Raw genomic sequence first — 25702 nt, forward strand, 5'->3', positions numbered from 1 at the left:
CATCTATATGCATTAATGCTATTCGTTTAGAACAGTGCATTGAGAAATCTGCCATTGGAAGAATTATTTGTGAAAATATAACAATCTTAGTGCCATGCTAGTTTGACCTACTTACAATATTTCAAATAATTTTAATATAGTTTGTAGGATACATATTGTACAGGATATTTTAACACATCTTTGCCACTTCATGTCATTAATAAATTCACCAATAATTTAAAAGAACTAAGTGAATTCAACATTAAACATTTTTAAAATGCAGGATGTTTTTTCAGCCATGGAACCTTTGTATTTTTTATCTAAAATACTTGGATTGGCTCCATATTCTTATGTTCAGTCTACAAATGGATCATATGTTATCAAAACCTTTAGTATGCTCAGTATTGTGTGGAGTTTGGTAGTATCTCTACTTGTGCTGGGATTATTCATTCATATTTTGTTATTCAAATTTTGTACACTTTCACCAAGTCTTGCAGCAAGTTATGTAATCATTTTTGGTTTTCAGAAAATATCGCTCCTTGTGACTCCCTCCGAGGTTCAAATTCAAAAGCTTGCCGCCAAAAACGCTCAATCTAGTTTCTACTGTTCAGTCTTTTGCGTGCGACAGGGTGGGGCCGTTGCTGTTGTTGTTATTTGATTACGCGTGGCGTGGTTTGGCGTTACTTCTTGGACCCAGGTATTAAATCAGAATATTTATTGCAGTAAGGAACCAGAGGTGTACGTTATGTTTTCACATATTGTCATTTGATTATCCTTTAAGACGCTGCAACGTACGTTGGTATTTGTCTTTTGTCAATTGAGGTTGTGTTGAGTTGTTTGCATAAGTTGGGGGGGGCAATGATAGAACACTGCTAGAAATTGACTACATTGATGATTAACTTCTATTTAGTAGGTAGGATTTATTTCTGGTGTACCTTCATTCTAATATTTGTAATATGCTTGACCTGGAAACTGAAATATCCCGTTAATGTTCCGACTGCCATAGTCGGTACTACGTCACCGAGCCGCCGCGTGAAGATTGCAGTTAGTATTGTATACCAATGTATGTGACTACGTTTATGCATTAATATTGTGCGTATTCTACAGTTATAAGTTACACATATCGTTCCGAGAAGTAAATAACCGCTCGAATAGCACGTAATGACAAAAAGCCACTACTTGTCGGTTCATGGTTTGAACGCATATTACCATCTTCATAACGAGAGGCCTGAGTTGGATATATGTTTGTAACAAGCTTTATTTTTATAAAAAGTCTGGAAGCTCATTACCCAAGAATCTGTACTGGTTTTGTTTGGTTATGTATTCCTACAGGGAACTGGATATTTTGGATGTGAATACATGCTTTTTGTCTTTCTAGGAGCTCAATACTGAAGCTTGCTTGATGCTTCAGTCTGCTGAGTGGCAAATTGTGTGTCAACTTTGTTTGTGCTTGTCTGAAGAGCAGTGCAGCAAGACTTTGCAGGCCCACATAATATCACAACCCAAATTCAACCATAAACTTGACGTGTGCTCTTAAGAAACCTCATGTCACTGGCTGATCTTTATGTGCATTGCATCAGCATTAGGACATATTGCAGTGCATACTGTTTGTGAGAGGTAAGTTATTCCAAGATAATATGTTGCTTTCAATTAACACACAGTGACTTCCCACTTCCTAGTGACATTTTGTGGAGCTCAGTTTTAACATCATTGTATTTCTGAAAAGGTGCTGTAAACATGCACATTAACTAAAATGTGTAACAATACTTTAGAGATCAAAGTGGTTACCACAGAAGTTGCTTGGGGTGAATTTGGTGTCTGGAATACGAAGAAAATGTGATGGTGATGCCAGGAATCCAGTCAACTAGTCTTCACAGGACTTTGTACATTTTGGTTTCAGGACTGGAACAGTTGCAGCCAGGGCCCTTGATGGTGACTGCAGAAGTAGTGGCAGCTGGAGTGTAACAAGTAAGTGGCAGTATGATCTGGTGCTTTCCTTGCAACTAAGTATAAAAAATTCTTAGGTTGCCAGCCATGTCATGTTGTTGAAAGGTGAAAAACCAATAATCTTAAAACTTTGAAGAACACTAATGCCAACAACACTTGATGGCAGCAACATGATGGTACACCGATGGGCACCCCTAATTCTAGTTTTTCTTTTTCTTCTGAAACCTTCCTACAAGAAATTGAAAAATAATTTTACCCAGATTTAAAGAACATGTCCACGATGTTAGATTCAACTTAACAAAATAAAAATATGCCCAACACATCCTCGATCACGGACATGAATACGGCCTCATGGAAGATATGATGGACGTGTTAAGAATAGCCTCGAAAGGTACAGTGGTTGACATTTTTGAAAAATTTCATGTATATTAAAGTAGCAAAACCCATAACAACATTAATGAACGGAATGCCCATTACTCCAATGTGTTATTTGACCAACTTGGACATGGTCACTGCTGTAACCGTAAGCTGCTCGTGGTTGGATGTTTAGTTGGGTGAATGGTGGATATTTTTTTTGCTCAGGGTCGCATGCTCTCTGTCTCAGGAGGTGTAACTTCCGAATTGAATATGGCGGCATAGGTAGATTCAATTCAATTTATGCATCCGACTTGGTCAAAACATTGACATATGAGACATCTTTCAAATATGTAGCTCACAAGTTATATCGGTATTACCATACAATACAAATAGAATTCATAGAATTCACCTGCTGTATGATATGTATCCATCTACTGATTGAAATGTGCGTTGTAATAGGTAGGACGTCAGCTAATTTTTGAAAGTCCTAATTTTCTCTACGTTCCTAATTTGAATTGGTAATTTATTGTACAGTTATATTCCTATATTTACTGCACCTTTCTGGAGAATATTCGTTCTACAGAACTGGACATGGAGGTCCAAATTTTGGTGTGTGTTGTGGTTGTAGATTTCAGTTTTATACATGCGTGCTGATGGGAGTTTATTTATATGCTTAAACAGTTGCCTACAGGATGCATATCTCCCCACACCACCGATAATTCATATAATCCACTTTTGTAGTTTAAAGGCTATTTAAATTTTTTTTGTCACCACCCCAGAAAAATAAGCTATACCTCAGATGAGCATGGATATATGCAAAATAAGTACTCTGTATGACGTGTGGACTCATTACATTTCTGAAGGATTTGATCATTAACAATTTACTAAGTTTGGAACTTAAAAACTTTACATGTACTTCTCATTTCATGTTTTCACTGAGATACAATCCTAGGAATTTTATTTCTGAATTTTAGGATATATCTCTACTGTCAAATTTGACTTGAGGTTTCACTAGATTTTGCCTAGTACAAAATGACATTGCTATTGTCTTGTCAATATTTATTTTAAGACTGCGTAAAACCATGAATGCAAATTGTTCATAACCCTGTTTATTTTGTGTTGAAGGATCTGGCCATTCTCTGCTGTTCCTAAAATATTTTGTGTCATCTGCAAATAAAATTATCTTTGATTCTTGGATATTTATTGGCAGGTCTTTTATGTATAATAAAAATATTGTCGGCCCGAGAATTGATCCTTGGGGGACACCGTGATTCATTTCTGTTAACTCTGAAACATGTTATCCTTGATTTGCATAGTTACTTCCATTATAGTTTATTTAAACAAGTTATTTCTGGTGTGCTAAATAAGATTCAAACCACGAGTACGCAGTGCCTCTAATTCCATATACGTATAATTTGGCTAATCAAAGGCTTTCGTTAAATCACAAAAAATCCCATTTGATCTACTTTTATTCCAATGGAATCCTGTATGATGTTGAGGATGTAGTATATTGCTGTCTCAGTTGACCTTCTTTTCCTAAATACATTTTGAGCTTCCGTTCATATATTGCAGCTTGATAGAAAGGAGATTAAGCGATTGCACATAAGGTTTTGTAAAATTTTTGGAAAGAACACAGAACGGATATTGGTCTACAAGTTTCTGTATCATTCTCATCCCCTTTTTATAGAGTGGTTTTCCTTTTGCAATTTTAAACCTATCTGGAAAAATACCACATTCCATAGAGGCATTACAAAGATGTGCTAAAGCTTTTATAGTTTTACAATTTTACAAATCTTGAACACATAGTTTGGTCTTAAAATTATTTGTTGTCAGGACTTTTTCCATTGTCTGTTGTTTTTTTTTAAAAAAAAATTCACAACGTTTAGGTTGCGTGATAGAGATTCTGTTCAGTCATGTTGAGTTAACAAAACTGTTGCAGATCTTGTTTTAGTTTCTACTAAAGATCCCTGTGCTTTATGCTTCACTTGTAGGGATGAAGGAATATGCCAGGTGACAACGAAAACCATTGTGTCTGAAAAAGAAGAAAATCTTAAAAATGTGAACATTTTGCGAAGTTTCTAAACTCTGAATACCTTTACACTTTTCAAAATTACAAACATATTAACTGTAGTAAGTTGTCAAAATGTAGAAAATTACGATATAAAATAAGTTAATTTCGTTACTTTATGTTGGTGTTAGTTTGGTTTGTGTACATTGTCAGGGTAAAATCGGGTAAGGTCGAGCCGGGTAGGTTCATTTTAATGCATTTTTAATCATGTTTGGATATGTCTGGTCATATTTACTCAAGTTTCAGCAGGTTTTGACTCGCCTGGGCAAGCTTAGGTTGCAGTGGGCTGGTCAGGTATTGTCAAGTTTGGACATTACGTGAGGTTTTGTCAGATATGCGCAGGTATCGACAGGCATGGAGTCTTTCACAGGCTACCGTGACTGAGGGTTTTCGCGCTTTTCCACAATTTTAATGCAAACGCTAGGGTACAATTCAAAAGTGTCAAGGTCCGCCCTTCCCAAACATGGAGGAGGCCCCCCCCCCCCCCCCCCAAGTCGCAGAGGCCATCAGGCAAGGTTTTAGGATTATTGACGCCAAACAGGCTAGATTCATGTTCCATTTTCTAAATCTGAAGAGGAAACTTCTAGTTTCTAATGCTAATTATATGAAGTAACTTGTTTTTTATCCCCTGATGATGACTTCTTGAGGTCGAAACGCGCTTGGCATTAGTGTCCTTCAAAGTGTAAACAGTTTTTTTGTTTGTGTACATGTTTATATCCCACTCATTATCATCATCAGTCCGGCTTTCAATGTTGAAAGTTGGTGACCCATCATTAGACACGTTCCACATTTGACTGCGGGCGAATCCATGATGGGTTTTCTTGGGAAAGAAAATCTTGAGGTAGTTTCCCGTTGCTTTCCTCAAGGTTTCTTTAGGCCGCCCCTAACATGGGCAGCAGACACTACATGATGGATTTTAGTGGCATTTCCTCCACTGAGGGGACCGTCACCCCACCTAAAGGGGCTCATCCGCCCAAAGCCGTTGGCCCCCTTCCTGCCGCCTGACACTCGGCGTCGAGTTGCTGGCTGTACGGTCTACTCAGTTACTGTGGCGGGGTGACCCGGCCAGACAGAATTATATCCCACTACTTGGTTCAAATTCCAGAGTGCCATCCAACCAAAATCCTTTTCGCAAAGGATAACTTCCCATCCGTAGCTTTCCGCCACGACTTAATCGCCATTAGCTACAAGGCACTCCCTGTATACCATTCCCAGTGATGTCTCTCATACGCAGGAATGGTGTAATGTAGCAAGGGACGATGTCTTGCGCAGGACTGTGCACTTGTTTTTTTTTTCTGGTTGGATATAGAGCAGTGTCAAATACGATATCATATCAGAGGCACAACAATTGTGCAACGTTAACAGTACATGCAGACAGTATTGCTGAGTTAGGATGGTTGCATTAACAAATACGCAATCCAAAGCATATAACTGGCTCTGATTCCATGCTACGTGACACGAGATTTCAGCTATCACATTTGTGATTTCTGTACGTTTTTATTACCATACATGTATGTTATTATTAGCAAGATTTCCACTTGAACATTTATTTCAGGAAACACTAGATGCAATGTTACATGTGACTGTCGTTAAGGAAACGGTTTAAACATTTGCTATTGTGATATGGGCATAGTTCTGGATGCCATTAATTAGTTGTTGAGTCAAGGAGCAGATGTTTGTAACATTGGGGACTCACGGTATGTACATGTTGTGTCTGGCAACGTAATTAGACTGGTCATAGTGGACGCGAACCGGACTCCAAACGGTCCGAGGTTCGCTGTGTTCAACAAGCAGTACTTGCTGGGTCGATAGAAGGAATACCAAGAATGCTGATGAACCTTGTATTTGCATTTGTAAAACCATGGAACATTTGAGAAGGGCAGGACCATTAGCCGATGTGCATATATAACCAACCTAATCGATCTGACCGTGCTCAGTTCAGCCAGTCGAACCTTCAACATGAACACCTACACGACGGACGTTGCAACACTCACACCAGGTCCGATCCTTGAATCCCCGAGTACGCCTGTCGTTGTAGAAGACTTGTCAGTAACAAACCACTTGCTGAGTTCACTGTCCTGTCTATACTCGATTTTACCACCCGAGATGTCACCCTTCCCCTACGCGTGCCCAGTCCGGGATCGTCTTCAGAGCTTGAAGCAGTGTCAACATCTAGGATAAGACACCGCAGGTCTTCGGTTGGGAGTCGGGATACAAGAGAAGGATGAATTAAATGACCTGACTGTGTTGACAAAGTCTCGGGTTTGGCGGTCGGTGTAATCGGTGATGTGGGAGCGGGTTCTGTCTATTTTGGGTGTTGGTCTGTGGAGGAGGGATATAGTCAGGTTGCGAAGTGTGGGTAGTGTTTAATGGCTGCAGTCCTCTTTTGTTCTGGCAGTTGAGGGGATCTAGTTCCTTGTGTTTGGCTGTGGGTGTGGTGGGCCTAGCCTTTGTCTTTTTAGGTAGAGACTGTTGAGTTGAGTGTGCAGAGTTCCCGCCTATCTTCTTCCGAAGAGAGGAATGGAGTTCTGCTATAATAGTGAGATGTGATGTCTTGGAATTTGTCTCGGAGTACGGAGGTAACTAACTCAAGTTTGGGTCGCGGATGGAGCAGGTACTGTTAGCAGGTTGGGTGGGCCTTGGTCTTGATTTAGGGGTTTAGCAGAAGGCATGTGCACTTGGCTCCGAAGAAATGACAATAGAAGGGAATGTTTATCGGCTGTGGTCACCAATTTTGCAAAGCCGTACGCTGGAGCTAAATCCGGCTCAAATCTGGCCGAGCACTGCCATGAGCAGTGGCTCCCGGACCAGTAGCCGCGGGCAGGTGGTGCCTGGTAGCTGGCCGACACGTGGTAGAACTGCTGGCACTGCGCGCAGTTTCCAGTCCTCTAGGGCTCCACTTTGATTTTGATATTTCATAAACTCTTCAGTTCCAATGTCTTGTGGGATGTTGTCCATGTCTGAGATATGCATGGACAGTGGGCCTGTCTGTGATTCCACTGGTATTAATTTCGTTAGTTTGCCATCTGTCTTGATAAATACCTCGCTTGATCGGCGTTCGGTTGATGTGTCCAGTCGCCTAACATGTTTTCTTGAGTCAGTGCCTCTTGTATTCTCCGAATACTCTCTTTTCGCTGTACGGTGGGCAGTAGCCGCGATAGGACACCCATCGACATGCGGTCCCTCCGTTTGTTTCGACGTGATCTACTTGTTCTCTCAACAAAGGGCAATCAGGGGAAGCTGGTGGATAGGCAGCTCGTGCAATGCCATCTACCGCCATATTGTCTTGTTAAAGCGAACCAAATTCTAAGCAAGGACCAATATCACAAGAGATATCGACCTCTCGTTGACTGCCTACTGTTTTGATTTCCCTATTCTCTATGGTAACAGGCCAGTAACATGACGTACATGATTCCTGCAAGCAACAGTGGAACAAAGAGCACCCTGCGATATTTTTCACGAATTCTATGTTGGTTTCGCCAACGTTTCTGTCAGTAGCCGTACATAACCTCAATAGGAAGAATTGAATTACAGGAAATGAATGACTTCTGGGTACAACTTTTAGAGACGATTATTTATTAATTCTAAATCTTTGCTACATGATGCGAGGGTTAAGCTGGTGTGAAAACTGATGAAATGTGTAACAAGGAAATGTCAAGTGTTGTATCCCTTATCCCTAGGTTCGCGGCTCGTGCTTGCCTTGGTCCAGAACACGGATGGCCGAGCGGTTCGCTGAATAGGTTGGTGATGCGTTGAGTCTTTCATTGATGGGCGGCGGGCGGAGGGGTGTTGTTAGTAAAACCCAACAGAATAACAGCTTTGTTGTTGAATGAAGAGTCCTTTATTGCTGAATAAAGTTACAAGTAGATTGCTATGGAATGCTGAAGGCAACAAGCCGGACGGAGCTGGAGGTCGTTCGTTCGTTCATGATGTAGAATGAAAAGTTCCCCCCGAGGCCCTAATGTGGCCGGCTTATATACCAATCATTAAGCTTAAGCTCCTCATCCTCTGTTGCCTGCAGCATCCCTTCCAGTCACATAACACATGGGTCCCAAATTGTGTTGCTTCTTCCAAACTGAGGTCTTAGCACCAGCGCCATTGCTAGCTCTGTGATATTATCCTGATGTTGCTCGCTACAATCCATCATAAATTTAAATGGTTTTCTTACCATTCAAATTGCGGTAATCTGTTCTTAAATGATTACGAAGATGACCAACACCTCAAAATACTTTGAAAATACACAAGATATGGCATATAATGTATATAAATTGTAGTGATTTCCAACCCTAACTTCCAGAAATTTTGAAGTGGGCTAGTAAAACTGACAACCTGTCTGGTACTGAAGTTCATTCAGGATGAACCCCGGACCGCGCTGACTGTCACCAGTTTCTTAGTTGGCCGCACCCGGCTGCATACGTATTGTGATAACCTTTCTTCAGGGATGAGACATCGTCATGAGTCTCTCTCAATCTGAAACTCTCAGTATGCTTTCAGCGGATGCTACATTTCCCTCCTTACGGGAGATTCAGGCAACAATTTTATTATCTTGTAGCCCAATCGTAGTTACCTCTCATCTCTTCCCTGCAGGTGTACCCCAGCTGCTACTCCTGGTTCCTCCTGGGCTTTGCTCTGTAGCTGCATGTATCTGACCCTGATTTATTGGATCGTTTATGTCCCCCTACTTGTTCTCCTACTTACCAATTTTAGTCGTATATCTGTATTGCTTACGTCATCATCTGAGGCGTGAACGTTAGTTTTTATTCTTGGCTTGAAAACTATGGCTGAGCAGTGATTACATTCCTTGCATGCGCTTAAAGAGTTCTAAGATTCACAATTCCTACAGCATATACAGCAGCAACAAAGCAATATACAAATAAGTAGGCCTAACGTTACTGATCCAGCATTCGCGATTATGCTTAACTGTTGGGTTTTAGCATTTCCATTCTTGTTCCTTTATCAATTTTTATAGTTCATCTACCTTATGGCTGGCTAATGTTAATTAATCCGTGTATGTTCTTTACTGGCATTTTATTGAAATGGAATCCACTTTAAGCGTGTTGCTTTCGGTCTCACAACAGTCCATGGTTAGATTGAAGAGTGATATTCTCTATGGTATTGTAGCCAGTCGTTTCCTCTGTTGGGTATATCGCTGCGTCCGCTACGACGTGGTTTTCGCACACAACGTTCCATCCCGGAAAGTGACGTAGCTGGTGGCATATGTGTGGTTTTTGATGGGTTGTCTCAGGGATTCTTGATTAGCGTAGCTAATCTGTAGGCATGTACTAAGTCTCATTTGGTGTCACGGCCAGTTCATAACAGACCGAGTAATCACTCAGATTACTTAAGTCCATATCCTACTAAATTAATCCTCTTTTTAATCGATGAGTACTTTCTTCCCAATGAATATCAAAATTTTGGTTGTTGGAGCTACGGTATTTTTCAGTATTCCTTTGAATTTGGGTAAAGCAAATTTAATATTTTTAAGTTGGTATTCATCTAGCGCAATGTTTACAGCAATGGTCCATTTAACTCCTGTCAGAAGAATATTTCTATCCTTCATAAATATTAGTCCCTTGTTGTACGGGTCTGGATCTATTTTTGAACATATAGGTAAACCTTTTATGATATATGTCTGTTACATTGAATTAACTGGAGTTGGTGCAATCTGCATGTGTAACTTGGGTTTTAATACTTTGGTCTTTTCTCTAGTTAAAAAGTTCCTCTTTTAATGCATGGTGTTAACATCACGTAATATTTTATTAATTAGCTTAAATAATCTTAATAATTTAAATAAGTTGGTTCGATTTTGTAAATTGCGAGGATGAGACGGTATGTTTGGCATATTTTGAGTATCACTCTAAGCATTACCAATTTCATTAGCGGAAGTTGGTGTCTCGGCTTCTAAAGTCTGTGGCTGTCCTGAAGTTCTGGGTTTCTTTTGGCTCAAGACTGGTGTTTTGTTCTTCCTCTAGTGTTCTGGCTGATCTTGAACGCAATGCATATGGAATATCATTTGGTGAATTTTGAGATGTGTTATCTTCTAGTAATGATTTCTTCCTCAGAGATATCGTGTACCTGGTGTGCAATTTGAATCGTTTTTTAAATTTTCACGTGTAGGGCTACTTTCTAATGACTGTTCCCTATTAATAATAAAAAAGTCGATCTCCAGTTATCATAAGTACAGCATATGAATCAGATTCACAACTGAAGACACTGTCAAAGAATGTATTGTAACACATCAAATGAAAATTGGGACTCGGTAATGAACAGCCTTGATGTAGATTCAAAATTCAACACATTCCTAAATAATTTCTTGTAAATGTTTATGCTAGTTTCACCACCGAAACATTGAAAAATTAACTGAAAATAATGAATGGATCACAAAGATCTTTACCTAATTTGTCAATAGTGGAACAACCAAGTAATGGAAATTCACTGCATGAAATATTGTAAGTTCTTACTTGCTCAAGTCCTCTAGTGTTCTGGCTGAACTTGAACGCAATGCGTACGGAATATCATTTGGTGAATTTTGAGATGTGTTATCTTCTAGTAATGATTTCTTCCTCAGAGATACCATGTACCTGGTGTGTAATTTGTATCGTTTGAATTTTAACGTGTAGGGCTACTTTCTAATGACTGTTCTCTATTATTCTCCTGTGAGTGGTGTTGCTAGTTCTGCAAAAAATGTTAACATGTCACCGGTAATAGCATGTTAATGCAGGAAATGATCTTACGTCTGTAATAGTTTCTGGTGCAGGATGTGCTTGAATAGTGTGAATCTTTCTAGGATCTGGTTTAACTCCATCCCTAGTCGCTATATGTAATAATTACTCAACTGAATCAGTTCCGAAAACACATTTATCAGATTGAATTTTAAAATGAGCTTGTTCTAATTTCTGAAATATATTTCTTAGTTTACAGACATGTTCATCCACGGTTGCTGAATAGCATGTAAGGTCATCTAGATAAGCTAAACAATCGAATATGGAATCCATGCATCGTTGATACGTTGCTGTAGCATTATTTAAACCAAATGGCATCTTAATGAACTGACAGTGTCCCTTATGACAAGGAAATGCTGTTTTCTCTTCATCCTCTGGCTTTACCTTGATCTGATGATATCCTGAAGCCATGTCTACCACAGAAAATTCTACTGTTTCCTAATGAATCTAAAGTATCCAAAATGTTAGGTGTAGGGTAAGCATCTGGTTTTGTTACAGCATTCAATGCTCTATATTTAATGCCTCCATCTTTTGTTTTCTTGGGTACAAAGTCAATACTACTGCTCCAAGGTGATGCTTTAGAGTTTTCTTAAAGGCATTAGTTAATATGCAGACATGCCATTGGAAATACTAATTTGTAGATTGAATACATGACGTACAGCTAATTGTAGGTACACACCTGAATAGTATTACAAATAAATTTATACGTCTTACATTACGGTGTCAACTGTACAAAGTCACAAACTGTCCAGGTAAAATGTCTGCATTACCGTCACTAGAGAATCCTTACATTAGACCATATATCCTAGCCAAGTTTAATCCAATTCATTGTCCTGTCTACGTAGAGTCTTGAACTGATATCTTTGCATGATGCTTTATAACTGAGGCTACAGGTTCATATAAAGTTAAACAAAACTTAAAAGAATCTTAAAAACTATTTACAATTAATAAAATAGAAATAATAATATTTAAAAATAATTCGAAAGCTTCTGAAAGAAAGAAATAATTGTGCAAACATCTTTCTTCTGAACCCAAACCATTCTCAATACCTGAAAAAATGTTGATTTAAAGTTATGCAAGGTTAGGTTAGGTACCCATTGGTAGGAGCCCCAGAGCTGGTCTGCACACACAGGAGGCCAAAATAAAAATCTTTTGCCCCTGCTGGGAATTGAAGCCCAGTCCTTCAGTTAAAAGTCAGACAAAACACTGACTGAGCTAACCTGCCTCTTCATCACTCTAATTGTCAATTTTTTATTTATATTCATTTTATAAACCAGCTTAGGGTCAACACTCATCATCTTATTAATCATCAGTTCTTACTGTTATTTCTCATTTCTGTCATCAATCTTAGAACCTTGTTGTGTTGGCATTAGTTCTCTTTTACTTTAAAACTTTGCACATAGCAGAGAGTTTATTCAGAAGGTAGTGATTCTGATACAGAAGTTCTCAACCTTTTGGTTCTTGCAGGGTACTTGGGATACTCTCCTTTTATTGTGGTACAGTAGAATAAAATTTGAGAACTAAAATTTACTAATGGGTACACCCTTTTAATTGAAAACTATTAACAATGAATAATATTGAATTAATAATGCTAACAATGATTTCAAATAATTTAATGAAAAGTAAATAACTATTAGAACCCTCCTCCACACTTTCAGTAATGGGTGTCCAGGCGACAGGGACCCACCATCGTCGTGATTGAATGAGTACCTGACAAACCTGTGGCCCGGAACAAAACATCAAGATAGCGTTGAAATTTGGAGTTCATGTTCCCATTATTTTCGTTGGCTACTAACGTTTGTTCCGAACAAGTACAGTCATTTTCTCCCTCGTTAATCGAGACGAGAAGTTTTTCAGATTCCACATGGGCTACACCCAAAACTGTGGCCTTTGTCAGCGATAATTCCTCATCACTGAAATTTGCTAACACTAGCAGAACTGTGCCTAAGCAATGGTTTCGAGTTCAACTGCAACCTTGCTCTTAATTATCCTCGTTACCATGTGGGGTTTGCAACTCGCGGGTCGCCGTCTGAGTGCGACTCGTAGAGACATTTAAGTCTGCAGGCTGCTTGCTTACTATGGTGATCCGTGTATACATGGGATACTACACGTGCCGCAAGAACGCCTTCTATATGTATTTGAGCGGGTTCCACGCAGACAAGTAGATTTGATATGATCACAAAGACATCAAACGCTAGACCATATCATTCATCGTGCATCCTCTTTCTGTTGCTGTCCTTCTTCTTTTCTTTCTTGCCCTTCTTTTTCTCCTGTGTTTCATCTACCTGCAACAAGAAATGGCATAGGTTGTATAGTTCTACATCCATGACCTACATAAAAATATATTTCTTAATATTAATTTTAATTAGAGAAATTATTGCAAGCGATGCTTCAAGTATAAGTATTTAGCTAGGGTCACTTTTAAAAATTACGTGAATCTTTAACAGCGCCTTGTACACCACGTAACTTCTTTAGCATGCCCTATGAACTCTGTCAGCCAAACAGGCAGAACATTTAAGACAAGACAGAGTATCTTGATGAAATTTGCGGTTTCTTGCCTATAATTTTACCGTATACGACTTGTTTGATTTTAGGCTTAAGGTCACAGTGTAACCGTTCGTCTCCACGGCCTGGAAGATGAGCGTTCGCTATGTTTTGGCTGGTCACACACTGCAGTCTAACCCGGATCTTGTGTAGCTTGTGGGATGTGTTGGGTCTTGGGGATATCTGAGGGATATTTGCTTAGCTCTGCTACTCGGTAGGTAACGACAGTCTCATTTGTTGTCGCAGCCAGTTCGTAGCAAACCAGTCAGCCACTTCATTAAATTCCACAATCCTCTTACAAATCACTTCCACCTCCGCACGTACGTCCACCTCTCCGAAGCTCACAAAAGTGTTGCGTGTACCAACAGTCGGCAAAGCCCCTTTCATACCGTAAACACGTTTACGGTTGGACAATTATCCATCAACTTCTCTTCCGGCGAATTCTCAATTCACTAGTTTCCTAACCTATGATGTCTGTGGTTCAGTTGGCAACCCTTCGTATTATGAATGCATGTTATCTCAACTGGGTTGTTTTGTCTCTGGAGAAAGCATCGTGCATATTGTGACTGCTTCTGTTGGGCAGAAGCTGTCCTGGAAAAAATTAATGTGGTAGTTTTTCCATTTGCTTTCCACATCGCAGTACCACAACCATTGAAGCTGCTCCAGCCATGCTTGTGGTAATCCAGCCTCGAACAGGTACCGGATCATTTCCTTTACACTTCCAAGCTGGTAATAGTGATCGCTGCTGCCCTCCGCTATGCTAGTTTTTGTCCGCCCCGGGTATTTGATTTCCCCGGTACCACCCATATCTGGGAAGCATTCCCCTATCCGCAACCTGGGGAGGCGCTCGGTGGGGGACTAGCAACCCCCTAAGGGATTCTGTGAACTACAAATAGATAATTATAACAAAGTGCTGAGAATATCTGGTAACTAAGAGGATCATAAGAGAGTGGAAAGGATGTTACAGCAAACTTCATAATTTGTTCTGTTCACTTAACTTTGTTCAGGTGACAATCAAGAAAGGCGAGATGTAAGAGAAAACTAGAAATGCATAAAAGCATGCAAACTTTTAGTTACATAACCTCAAGGGAGGACGCAACTTTGAATAAAGTAGCATAAATAGAATAATAACATTAAAATGCATTCCACAGACCCATAATAAAGATGTCAACTGGATTCAAATGCCAAAGGATGGCAACCCAAATCTGTAGAATGAGGTTAGTTACAATTCTAAGTGTCCAAATCTTTGTTTACTGGTATTGCTTTTTTATCTGCTATATACTTACCCTGACATAATAAAACCCATCTAGTACTCCATCAATGACAGAGTTTGTGCTCTCTAAACACTCCACCACGCGATTTAATGTATCTATGATCACTCCATTCCCTGCTCTTCCGTCAGGACCAAACGCATTTGAAATTACAATTTCCACATCCTCCAACACAGTGATGCGCCAGGAATACGATCAGAAATTGATCTGAACTCGGTGTGGCGTTGTCTCTACCTACAGCCATGTCCCGAAAATGACTTGTAGTTGGTTATAAACTCCAGGAAGCTAAGATAAACTCCATGTGATCAGGTCCGCTCCTGTTCTCTGGTTTGTATTCCGGTTTTAGACTGTAGTGTTTTAACGCTTTGTTTTAATCATGCGTTGCACTACTTGGTCTAATGCGATGTGTTGTCTTTTGGATATAGCTCGAAACCTTTCTGGTCCAATTCCTGGTGGTAGATTTCTTCTTATATTTCTATTATATCCCCATCCATGTGGTATGAATGACCCATGGGTTGGGAGATTCTTCATCTCGTGTCACGCAGCACCATCTTGCAGATCTCACCGTAGCATTTGGTCCTGCTCCTCCTCCTTTGTCCAGCTGGAATTCAAATATGTGCGATGCTCCAAGGTGAGCGGTCGAGTCGCAAGCAGCTGATGTCGGTTGAACTGTTGCGTTTCTCCAAGGTATATTAACTTCCGGGTCGTTTGTTGGTCTGGTGATTATCGCTTGAGTTTTTTCTCTGGCATGCGTTAAATTCTTGAGCACTACCTTTTAATTTTGAAAAGTTTCAAATTGTCCAGTTATATCTGACAAGCTTTTCACGTATTTCAAGTGAAATCTCGTGTGAGGTATGTGTTCTGGAAAGCTTGTGGGTGTGATCCCAAAGCCGGCTAACCGTTGTCGTATCTCAACACGTTTTGGACCTAAGTGAACTTTAACGTGCGTTGGTTGGCTTGGATTAATATTTGGCTTGCTGCCACCAGTTTCAGAATTGTATCACTGGGTCGCAGGATCATCGCGGCAAATAATTTCATAGAGCGTTCAAGGTTTAAGCGATGCGTTGCAGGAACGGAATGTGCATGTAAGCAATGTAACTTCTCATGAACAGAGAAACCTAAGCCTACGAGTCACATACCTGCAGAAATATGCATGTGCATAACAGCGACAGAAAGGCTATAGTGATGTCGCTAGTAGGTGTTGATACAAAACATATTCCTGCCACGTAACTCATAAATATAGATATTTCTTCTGTCACTGTAATGGTCCGTTGAATACACTGAAATATAAAAGTGTAAATATTTTAATCCCTGTGGTCAAGATCTGCAATAACATACACTCCCAGCAATCAGATGGGTCAGCCTCCTTTTGACCAAAGAATTTAGGTTTAGGTCATGTGTTGTGCAATCACCGCTCAACAAGACAAGCTGTGTCAGTGACACCAATGTGAGCGAAGTCATGCCCCATCAGGGCCCGATGAAGCCGAATATTGACTCTCCTAACCCTGTCGTTCATCCACGGCTTGTCTTGCCTGCTGAAGAGGTTGACAAGTCCCACATTTCTGTTGGTTGTCCTCTCTGCAATGAAGATGACATCCTCTTCTACTGGGTAACAGTGATTTCTATCCAGGCTTTTTTTACCTGGCCCTCCCACTATAACAAAATGATCTTGCTTGGTAAGGCCTTTACCAGGCTTCCCCAGGTCCTCAACGACATTTGCAGGAGGAGCATTAGGCTTAAAAACACTAACTATATCAAATTGAGTGTCCAGATTTTCTTTAACGGTAGATCCAATATCCCTCCCAAGACTGCTTCTGAGTAATAAGATCTTCCTTTTCCTTTGTAACTTCCCTGCCCTCGTGCTTCAATGAAACTGGGCTTTGCTGACTAACATCCAGTGTGTGTCTGTTTCCAGAACACTGAATCTCTTGTTCAGGTTAACTCAAGCAGCATCTACATTTTGAGTTCTTTGGTTTAGTCCAAGTTTCTATCTTACCCTGCTCCCTACTACATTTCCAGCTTTCAATCTACTAATCTCTTCATTAGCTTGCCTTTAGATGCTGCTCGAGGTGCTCTGATTTTCCCCTCCTGATGCTCTGCATGCTTCTGGTATTTACAAGACATGCAGTTCCATGGCATGCTTCTATCTGATAAACTGGAACCGATGCTTGCACAGTTACAAATTAACCCATTTGTTACAACCCTATGAGAGGCTCCACACTCACCTGGAAGACTAACAATCATAATTATAATATGTATAAACAGGGTGAGTCAGAAGTATGTTTACAAACTTTGTGTGCGTGTTCTAGGATAAAAATAAGAAAAAGTGTTTATTGCACTTACATTTAAAATCACAGAACACTTTAAATGTATATCATAAATGATCCCTTCACCAGCGCAATCTCATTATTGACTACACTGAATTTCTGTGACATAAATTCTATTCTTTAATAGAACAATCCAATGAGTCAATGCATTGGAGGGGTGCGCATATTCTTGTGAGATATGCAAGTCTTTCTATTATCCGAAGAGTCTTCTTCTTCTGTGGCTTCTAATTATGAGCATGATTTCTGCATACAACATACTTCAGCCAATAACTGAATATTTAGAAAAATGTAGCCCTCTATTTTTGCAATCATCACCTTGAGGGACATTAGTTATTCTTGCATTGTCAGTTTCTGCACACTGGCAGACATGTTTTATTACTTCACAAAAAAAGTCAATCATATTTCACAGAATGTGTTCTGGTTTGCAAATGTTTGGTGTTTATGACTGCGTTAAACTTCATGCACTCTCCCTACCGGTGGTACTCTGCGTGGGCTGAAAAGACACGAAAAAGTACTGGTGTTACATGAAACAAGATGTCAATATGTTTAGTTACAAAGGAAGTTCAGTTTACAAAATACTTATATGATAATTGGCAGAATGTAATTTTGAATATTTGTTTCTTTGTGCACTTTTATCACTTTTAATTCACATCTTACTAAGAAGCAAATGCTTACTTGATAGAAAAGGGTATGATAGTACCAGAAGCATCATTCACCTAGTTCGATTCCTGTTAATGCAGAAACCTTTTCTTTCCATTTGCAATGATTAAGCATGTTCCAGCAGTGACAGCTGTTCACCACACTGGGTTTATCACTGCACATACCGCGAATGGGCATAAGACGACAATTTAACAACATGATAAAGATGCATATATTAATATATTTATTTAATTTTAATTTGTTAAATTAAAGCCCAAGCTCCTCTATCATCAGCTGATTTCAATTGACTTACATCTTCTGGTACAAGAATATTTTGAATGCAGCCTATTTGTAATGGGATTTTTTGTATTCAAATATGCACTGGACAAAATTTGAGATTCTTGACAAAGCTGCAAGTTGAACATAATTTTGTACACATCCAATATCATCCTATTTAAGTCACCAATTTTATACAACATGCTCATAAGAAGATATAAAATGGAAAGGGAAGAGCATGATATTTTTTGAGAAATATTATAAACGTACAACCTTGAATAAAAACGAATAAGATAAAGTGAATAAGTCACTGATATACTGTCACAGAAATCACCTTACTACAGGAAAATTTACCTGTTCTCTGCAGTTTGCTTAGATTAACATTAAGCCGTTTCATTTCACATTGCTCTCCTCCTCACAAACATATATATCTGAAAAAGCAACTACTTACCATATTGCATTCATAACTCTCCTTACCCAACGCCAAACATTGTCCTGTAAGAGAATGTCAGTTGTTAGACAAAGTTCTGAAAGGGGAACAGACAAATGCCAACACTGCAACATTCCTGCAGTATTTATTTCTTAATTTTCAAACTTGTAACTACGGACTTCATGGCATGAGATTAGGCACAGAGGTGTAACCGTCCCACTCCTCTCTGCTGTTGGAGTTGCCCGGCTCGGTCGCAGCCCTCTCGATGATGTTGATGTTTATGAGGTTAATCCGGGAATTTCTGCTCATGTAGGCATGTAGCTGTTGTATAGTAAGAAAATTCCTCTCTGTTGAGAGTCCTATCTAATTGCTTCACGTGGGGCTGAAACGATGCATACACTTCTGCTGCCAGGTCCGGCAATTTTGAAAAATTTGTTGAGCTTTTCTCGATGGATCAGAATTATCCTGGTGCCATCCTTCTGATCTCATCGACAGAATTGACCTTCTTAATTTGATTTGCCATTGTTACTGTATATTTAATATATAAAATATTGTATGCAATAAAGTTTTGTTAATTAATCTTTAAGTGAACTTTAACTTGCGTTGGTTGGCTTGGATTAATATTTGGCTTGCTGCCACCAGTTTCAGAATTGAATCACAGGGACGCGGGATCATCGCGGCAAATAATTTCATAGAGCGTTCAAGGTCGCAGAATCTCGCTTTGAAAACACGAGACGATGCTAGAACCCGTTTGTGAGGACTTACCAGGCCTTCTTGTGGCTGCTGCTGCTGCTGCTGATTCCGTTTTTCCAGAACCATTTGCAGTCTTGCTTTTTTATCTTGTAAATCATGATCTTGTTTTTTGTGATTTAATTCTTGCAGTAGTAATGCATGTGATGATGGTGGTGGTTGTTTTCTTGGGGAGAATCTGATTGGGTTCTTGTATCATGTTCACTGTGATGTCATTGCCTTCCTCATTCGAGCCTCCATAACGAATGTTTGGAACTTGGTTCTCTTCAGGCACTGCTGCACCGTCTCTTAGGTTGGCACGGGTTCATGACTGGACCTGTATTCCTGGCGGTCGGTCCGCTACGTCATTCCTCCCTAGTTTGCCGCTAATGCGCGGTACTCGCCTTGATTGGTCTGGTGTGTAGATTTTCCACTGGAGTCATAAGGGTTGGCTTGAGAGTGCAAACCTCCCCGAGTCTGCTCCCCCTGCGACGTCGTTTGTGGTGTGTGACTTTGTGTTATCGCGTGGTCCTGATGGCTGGCTATTCATATCTCTGATTGAATCGATCATTTTATCTTCCATAGCAGAAATTTTGGTTTCTCCTGTAACCAAAGTTTCTCCTTGTCTCTTCTTCTCGTACGGATTATGATAATTGTCTGAATATCCATTATAGATTGCGGATGATATTCTGAGGTCCTGGGATTGAACTCCGGTAACGTTCTCCGTCTTTGTTACTGCCAACACAGAAGAAGAATATTCCAGCAACCTTCTAATTCGTGTTGCAGCCCAGAAAATATAAATCTTATTATTGAATGGATTCTGCGCTGTAAATGACACAAATGTACTGACATTGTTATTGATATAACCTTTCAATCTCTTTCTGTCGTTTACTTAAATTCCACCTTTGTTTTTCCTTTTGAAACATTTCACCAACGAGGCTCTCAAAATGCCGCAAATATTTTGCTTTTTTATCTGCTATATACCTACCCTGACAATAAAACAAATCTACTACTCCATCAATGAAAGAGTAAGTTTTCCTCTGCTGCCGCCTTGCAGATAGCCTTCTCCTCGCTTGTAAGTGCGTGGTTAGGGTGTTTAGTCTTGACCTCTAGAAGCTTCAACCACAGCATCCCGGTGGCATAATAAGATAGCTCTTCTTTTCCCATTCGTCGATCTAGTTGCTTTTCGTCAACTGAGATGTTATTATATATTAGGTATATTATCTTCCGGATCGTTTGTTGGTCTGGTGATTGTCGCTTGAGTTTCACCTCTCTGCCACTTCTGCCCCTTGTGTTCTCTCCCTTCCCGTCATACTCTGCGGGGGCTGAAAAGACGTGGTTAGGGTGTTTAGCCTTGACCTCTAGAAGCTTCGACCACAGCATCGCGGTGGCATAATAAGATAGCTCTTATTTTGCCATTCGTCGATCTAGTTGCTTTTCGTCAACTGCGATATTATTATATACTTCGACGGAAAATGTCCGGTAATATACTGTAATTAGCCTCAAAACTTTGTCTACCCCAAATATTGCTTCGGATATAATCGGTTAATTTTTCTGAGGTGTGGCGTTTGTGGCATATCCACTCGTGACGGTGGTGATTTCGGCCCCAGCCTCCTCTGCGCCGGCGCCTTCTTGCCAATGCGCTTAGGATCGAAATTTTCAGGTTATCATCAGTTACGGTCTGTTTTGTTTATTATACAATACAATGCTACAGTTCATTGTAGGGGGCTTAGTTATGAAAGGACTGAGCACGCTTGTTATGTATAGCGATATATTTATGAATTAATTCATTCATTTAATATCTAAAATTGTCTGATCCGTTTCAAACAGCTCGTTTTTACCGCGGTTTTAAATTAAGCTTCTCCACTATATTTGTGGTCTTAATAGGCATCTGGTCCGCTCCAAATACTTCGTTTATATAGCGGTTTTAATGGTTCATACGCATATGCGTGTATCATGAATCTTCTAATATGTACACTCATGTATTTGGTCTAAAACTTTAAAATCAAATACAAACTGCTGAGGCAGAGTTTGAACAAAACAAAGTAGTCAAAGGAATGAAGATGCGTGACACTCAAATTGAAGAAAACGTCTCCTTTCAATTAAATTATATAGCACATTTTGAATTAAGCGGTCTGAACGTACTCAATAATGAGTTTTTGACTGAGTTAGAGTTGTATTTTATGTTGAAGGTACAAAAACTCCATGTGATCAGGTCCGCTCCTGTTCTCTGGTTTGCATTGCGGTTTTCGACTGTAGTGTTTTAACGCTTTGTTTTAATCATGCGTTGCACTACTTGGTCTAATGCGATGTGTTGTCTTTTGGATATAGCTCGAAATCTTTCCATTCCAATTCCTGGTGGTAGATTTCGTCTTATATTTCTGTTATATACCCATCCATGTGGTATGTATGTATGACCCATGGGTTGGGAGATTCTTCATCTCGTGTCACGCCGCTCCATCTTGCAGATTTGGAAGCCCCTTTCTGGACACACACCGCGTTCAGCAAGACTCCCCCAAGACTTTTGAATCTGAAGAGAGTGTTCTCATTGGCTGAGTGGTACATCACCCTAACCTTACAAATTTGCCGCCGATAGCTTATTTTAAACCCATTGGTGGTTGGTGACTTGATTTATCCTAAGTCTTCTAACGGCTAAAACACATCTGGAAGAACTTACTCATCCCACCAAGTCGAGCCACCGATCGTAAAATCACGCATTCATCTAGTCACGTAGCCGGCGCCAGGCAGTCGCCCGGTGGAACAAACAAGTCTCCCCCCCCCCCCAGATGTGGCACGAACTAGCGATCCTAACCATCAACTCGGGAAAATTCAATACAATTTGATTATAAATTCCGATTAAGAAAGGCGCTACCGAAACAAAACTAACTTAGGCCCCTTTCCTTGCGTATAAACTGGAGTAATCGCCAAAAGTCCAGTCTAAGTCTATCTCCGGTCCGCCTGCTCGAGACTCGAACTCAGAGTGGGCTGTCACAGAACTAATAAAGCTCCTCTGTACAAACACAATAAAGAACTGCGTAAAGTAAGTGGGATTTGAGGCTTTTACAGCACAGCACATGAAGATAAAAGAAACATTTCAGTTTCCCTTTGCTGACAAACTCCTTACATCAACAACTGGTAATTTAGTCTGTAAACTATGTAACAGGGGAACTTATGACATAAGACAGTTTTTTTAGAAATTCAGTAGCGATTTCTAACTTTTTCAAGTTAATTGCAGTTCCTGATTCTGATTGGTTGTACTATGTAGATGCAGGCTGTATTTCCAAACACAGCCACCACATAGGAAAAGGATCCACATTAGCACTGAATTGTCATTAAAGCCTTGAAATCTCCTACCTTCAAGGGTAACTACATGAAAGTATGGTACTTTAACTTTAAATGAGAGGCCCTTGCATGACCAAACAAATACTGGTAGTAGCAACTCCAATACAGTAGGGCACCGCTTATACGGCGGGTTAGGGACCAGACCCCCGCCGTAAAGCGAAAATCGCCGAAAAGCGGATCTTTTGCCTTATTTCACTTGCAAATGCATATCAAAGCCTAATAAGATGTTACACTATCATATAGTAAGTGCACAATAGCCCTACGCCTAAGAAAACTATATGAAAGTTAAATGAATATCAGTAATACACACATTGTCCTCAGCTTATAGCGATTGGTGAATATAAATTTGAAAATTGATATGCTTATAGTAGGAAGGATGAAGGAGATGGCGCATCTTCATCATCTGACTCTTCAAGGAATCTTATTCGTTTTGGTGATGTTTCGGAAGCCATAGACATGCCTTGTTCACGAAGTTTAATCATCTCTAACTTGGCATTTAAAATAAGAGGCTTACGACTCCTCTTTTTATCGCTACTACCCTTAGACGCCATTGTAATTACACTGTAGTAACACAAAAATATTATATAAATATACTGTATGTAATAACTTTGAAAAATTGCCAGAAATACAGAGAGACGCGGAGAACACAAAAGTTGTAAACAGACTGAATCAGCGACGAGAAAATGGCGCCGGACGCACTTCTCTGACTCAGCTGTTGAGCGCCGTATTAGCGGATCCCCATAAAGCGGAGCGCCGAAAAGCGGGGCCCTACTGTAAAGCCACACTGAAACACTGATGAAAGTACATGAAATTCTATCTCTATATTGTGGTTACACTGTTTCTGCAGCAGACTTAGCATATAAATCCCTGATACAGATACTGAGGCAATAATGAAAAATTAAATTTTATGCTACAGAACGAATTTAAATAATTTAAAGGGGGAGAACTTACCTTCTTCCTTGGATTCATTTTGTTAATCCTGTGTACCTCAACAACTGGAGGAGGTAGGGTTACTCCCTGAGTTTCTATTGCAGTCTCAGTTGCCACAGCAGCTTCTGCTTCTGAAGATTTGCCAGTCTAGTTAAATATTTCCAGAAGCAGCGGAGAAGAGATACCAAGTCACAATTATGTGATTCCTCCCTAGTTTCCCGCTAATGCGCGGTTCTCGCATTGCCTGATATGACGAGGATCAGTAGGGCGATGTGTATCTTGCGTTCATCCTCTGTGTGACTTAGGTACACAACTCGCCCCACACTGGATATCTTAAAAAGTGGACCAACATTCTCTTGTCCTTCCCTTTATCGTATCGGTCCTGATACAACGCGCATCTCGTACGTAACTGTATCCTACGACTCCATAGTAGCTCAGTTATGGCATGCTTGCAATGTTCGTAACTGGCTAAATCTTATATCCAGCGATAAACCATTATTTAGCGTAACCATCTTTAACTGCCTAACGGAAGTCTGAGTGGCTCTGGCACGTTTCTCAGACCAAAATACTACCCAACTCGGCCAGAGATTGTACCACATTCTGCTTATGGCAGTCCGCGAATTTAGGTGGTACGAAATCATCCCGTGACATCGGTCAAGCCCCAGATTGGCAAATTCATGTGCTTTGACAAGTTAATGTCACTGTTGGTCCAACAACCCCTGCGCAAATGTCTGGTTCATGGTATAGCCGTTTGCGTCCCGAGGGGTCTGTAATGTGACAGTGTAAATATTTTAATCCGACTGTCTTATGGATTCATGGAATGTAATAAAATATGCATCTATTTAACACAATATGAAGCAAATTTTTATGTTTTGCAGAAAACAGTATATTTTGTGAGAATCTCAAGCTCAGAAGTTAAGTTTAAAGTGCACAAGCATGCAAGACAGACACACAGAAGAAAATTTTCTTATGCACGGACACTAAATTTCACTAAAAACGAAGAGTCTCGCTTTGAAAACACAAGATGATGCTAGAACCCGTTTGTGATGACTTACCTCGTCTCCTCGTAGTTCCATTAGTTCTGCTCTTAGTTTTTTGTTTTCTTTTTTGTCTAGTTTGTCTTTCAGTTGTTCTATTTCTTCTTGTGGTGTCATTGGATGTGGCTGAAACACAGAACCCTTTAGTTAAAATTTTACAATAACGAACTAACTAACTAACTGACTAGATGGCTTACCGAACCCGAAGGTTCATCACCGAATTAACCAAAGCCCTCCACCGGACCCTGTCCTGGGCAGAAGCCACTGTTCCTGGATCCTTTACTTTTTCATTGTTTATTGGAAGAGATGGCATCTGATCTGATAAATATATTTTTCCTGTCTCCCTATTTATTATGTTAAATGTTGTTTTTATTTCATTGTCTGATTTTGCTATAAGTCTACTGTAATGCTGCTTTTTAGCCTCTTTTATAACATTATTCAGGATTACACAATACTTAATATAAAATGCTCTTGTGTGTGGGTCATTACTGTTTTTATGTTTTGCAGAAAACAGTATATTTTATGAGAAACTCAAGTTCAGAAGTTAGGTTTAAAGTGCACGCGCGTGCAAGACAGACACACAGAAGAGAATTTTCTTATGTACGGACACTAAATTTCACTAAAATCGTAGAATCTCGCTTTGAAAACACGAGACGATGCTAGAAACCGTTTGTGAGGACTTGCCAGGCCTTCTTGTGGCTGCTGCTGCTGCTGATGATGATGATTCCGTTTTTCCAGAACCATTTGCAGTCTTGCTTTTTTATCTTGTAAATCATGATCTTGTTTTTTGTGATTTAATTCTTCCCGTAGTAATGCATGTGATGATGGTGATTTTTGTTTTTTTGGGGAGAATTTGATTTGGTTCTTGTCAGGTTTTCGTTGATTCTGCAGCAACACAAAAACAAAAATAGAATTATTTCATATGAGAAACATGTGGGCAAGTGCATGTAAGCACACACACACACACACACATGGTTCATGGTTTAGCCGTTTGCGTCCCGAGGGGTCTGTAATGTGACAGTGTAAATATCCCTTTAAGTTTGTCTCTTTTATCATTGCCTTCCTCATTCGAGCCTCCATAACGAATGTTTGAAACTTGGTTCT

The 25702-nt window shown here is 39.9% G+C and overlaps 1 protein-coding gene and 2 long non-coding RNA genes across 5 annotated transcripts in view; 2 read left to right on the top strand and 1 right to left on the bottom strand.

The window, feature by feature from the left end:
• The window catches only part of LOC110839612 (kelch-like protein 10), a 165206-nt gene that overhangs the window by 101285 nt on the left and 38219 nt on the right, over window positions 1-25702 (top strand). The gene's annotated exons all lie outside the window — the stretch shown is intronic.
• LOC147874477 (uncharacterized) lies at window positions 580-3579 on the top strand. 2 transcript variants are annotated; one of them, XR_015534188.1, is made up of 3 exons: window positions 580-676; window positions 1358-1596; window positions 1880-3579. It is a non-coding gene; the product is annotated as an uncharacterized LOC147874477 (long non-coding RNA). The 2 variants fall into 2 exon arrangements; XR_015534189.1 differs by lacking the exon at window positions 580-676 and adding an exon at window positions 723-1042 and having other exon boundaries at window positions 1880-3458.
• Window positions 10846-22275, bottom strand: LOC147874478 (uncharacterized). Of its 2 annotated transcripts, none has more exons than XR_015534191.1 (3): window positions 19326-22275; window positions 18582-18625; window positions 10846-17708 (listed from the first exon to the last, which is right to left on the bottom strand). It is a non-coding gene; the product is annotated as an uncharacterized LOC147874478 (long non-coding RNA). The 2 variants fall into 2 exon arrangements; XR_015534190.1 differs by having other exon boundaries at window positions 10846-13358; window positions 16028-18625.

The sequence above is a fragment of the Zootermopsis nevadensis genome, unplaced genomic scaffold (genome assembly GCF_977971745.1).
Source record: "Zootermopsis nevadensis isolate Lab colony 2312 unplaced genomic scaffold, Znev_1.0 Znev_ptg000008l, whole genome shotgun sequence".
NCBI lineage: Eukaryota > Metazoa > Arthropoda > Insecta > Blattodea > Termopsidae > Zootermopsis > Zootermopsis nevadensis.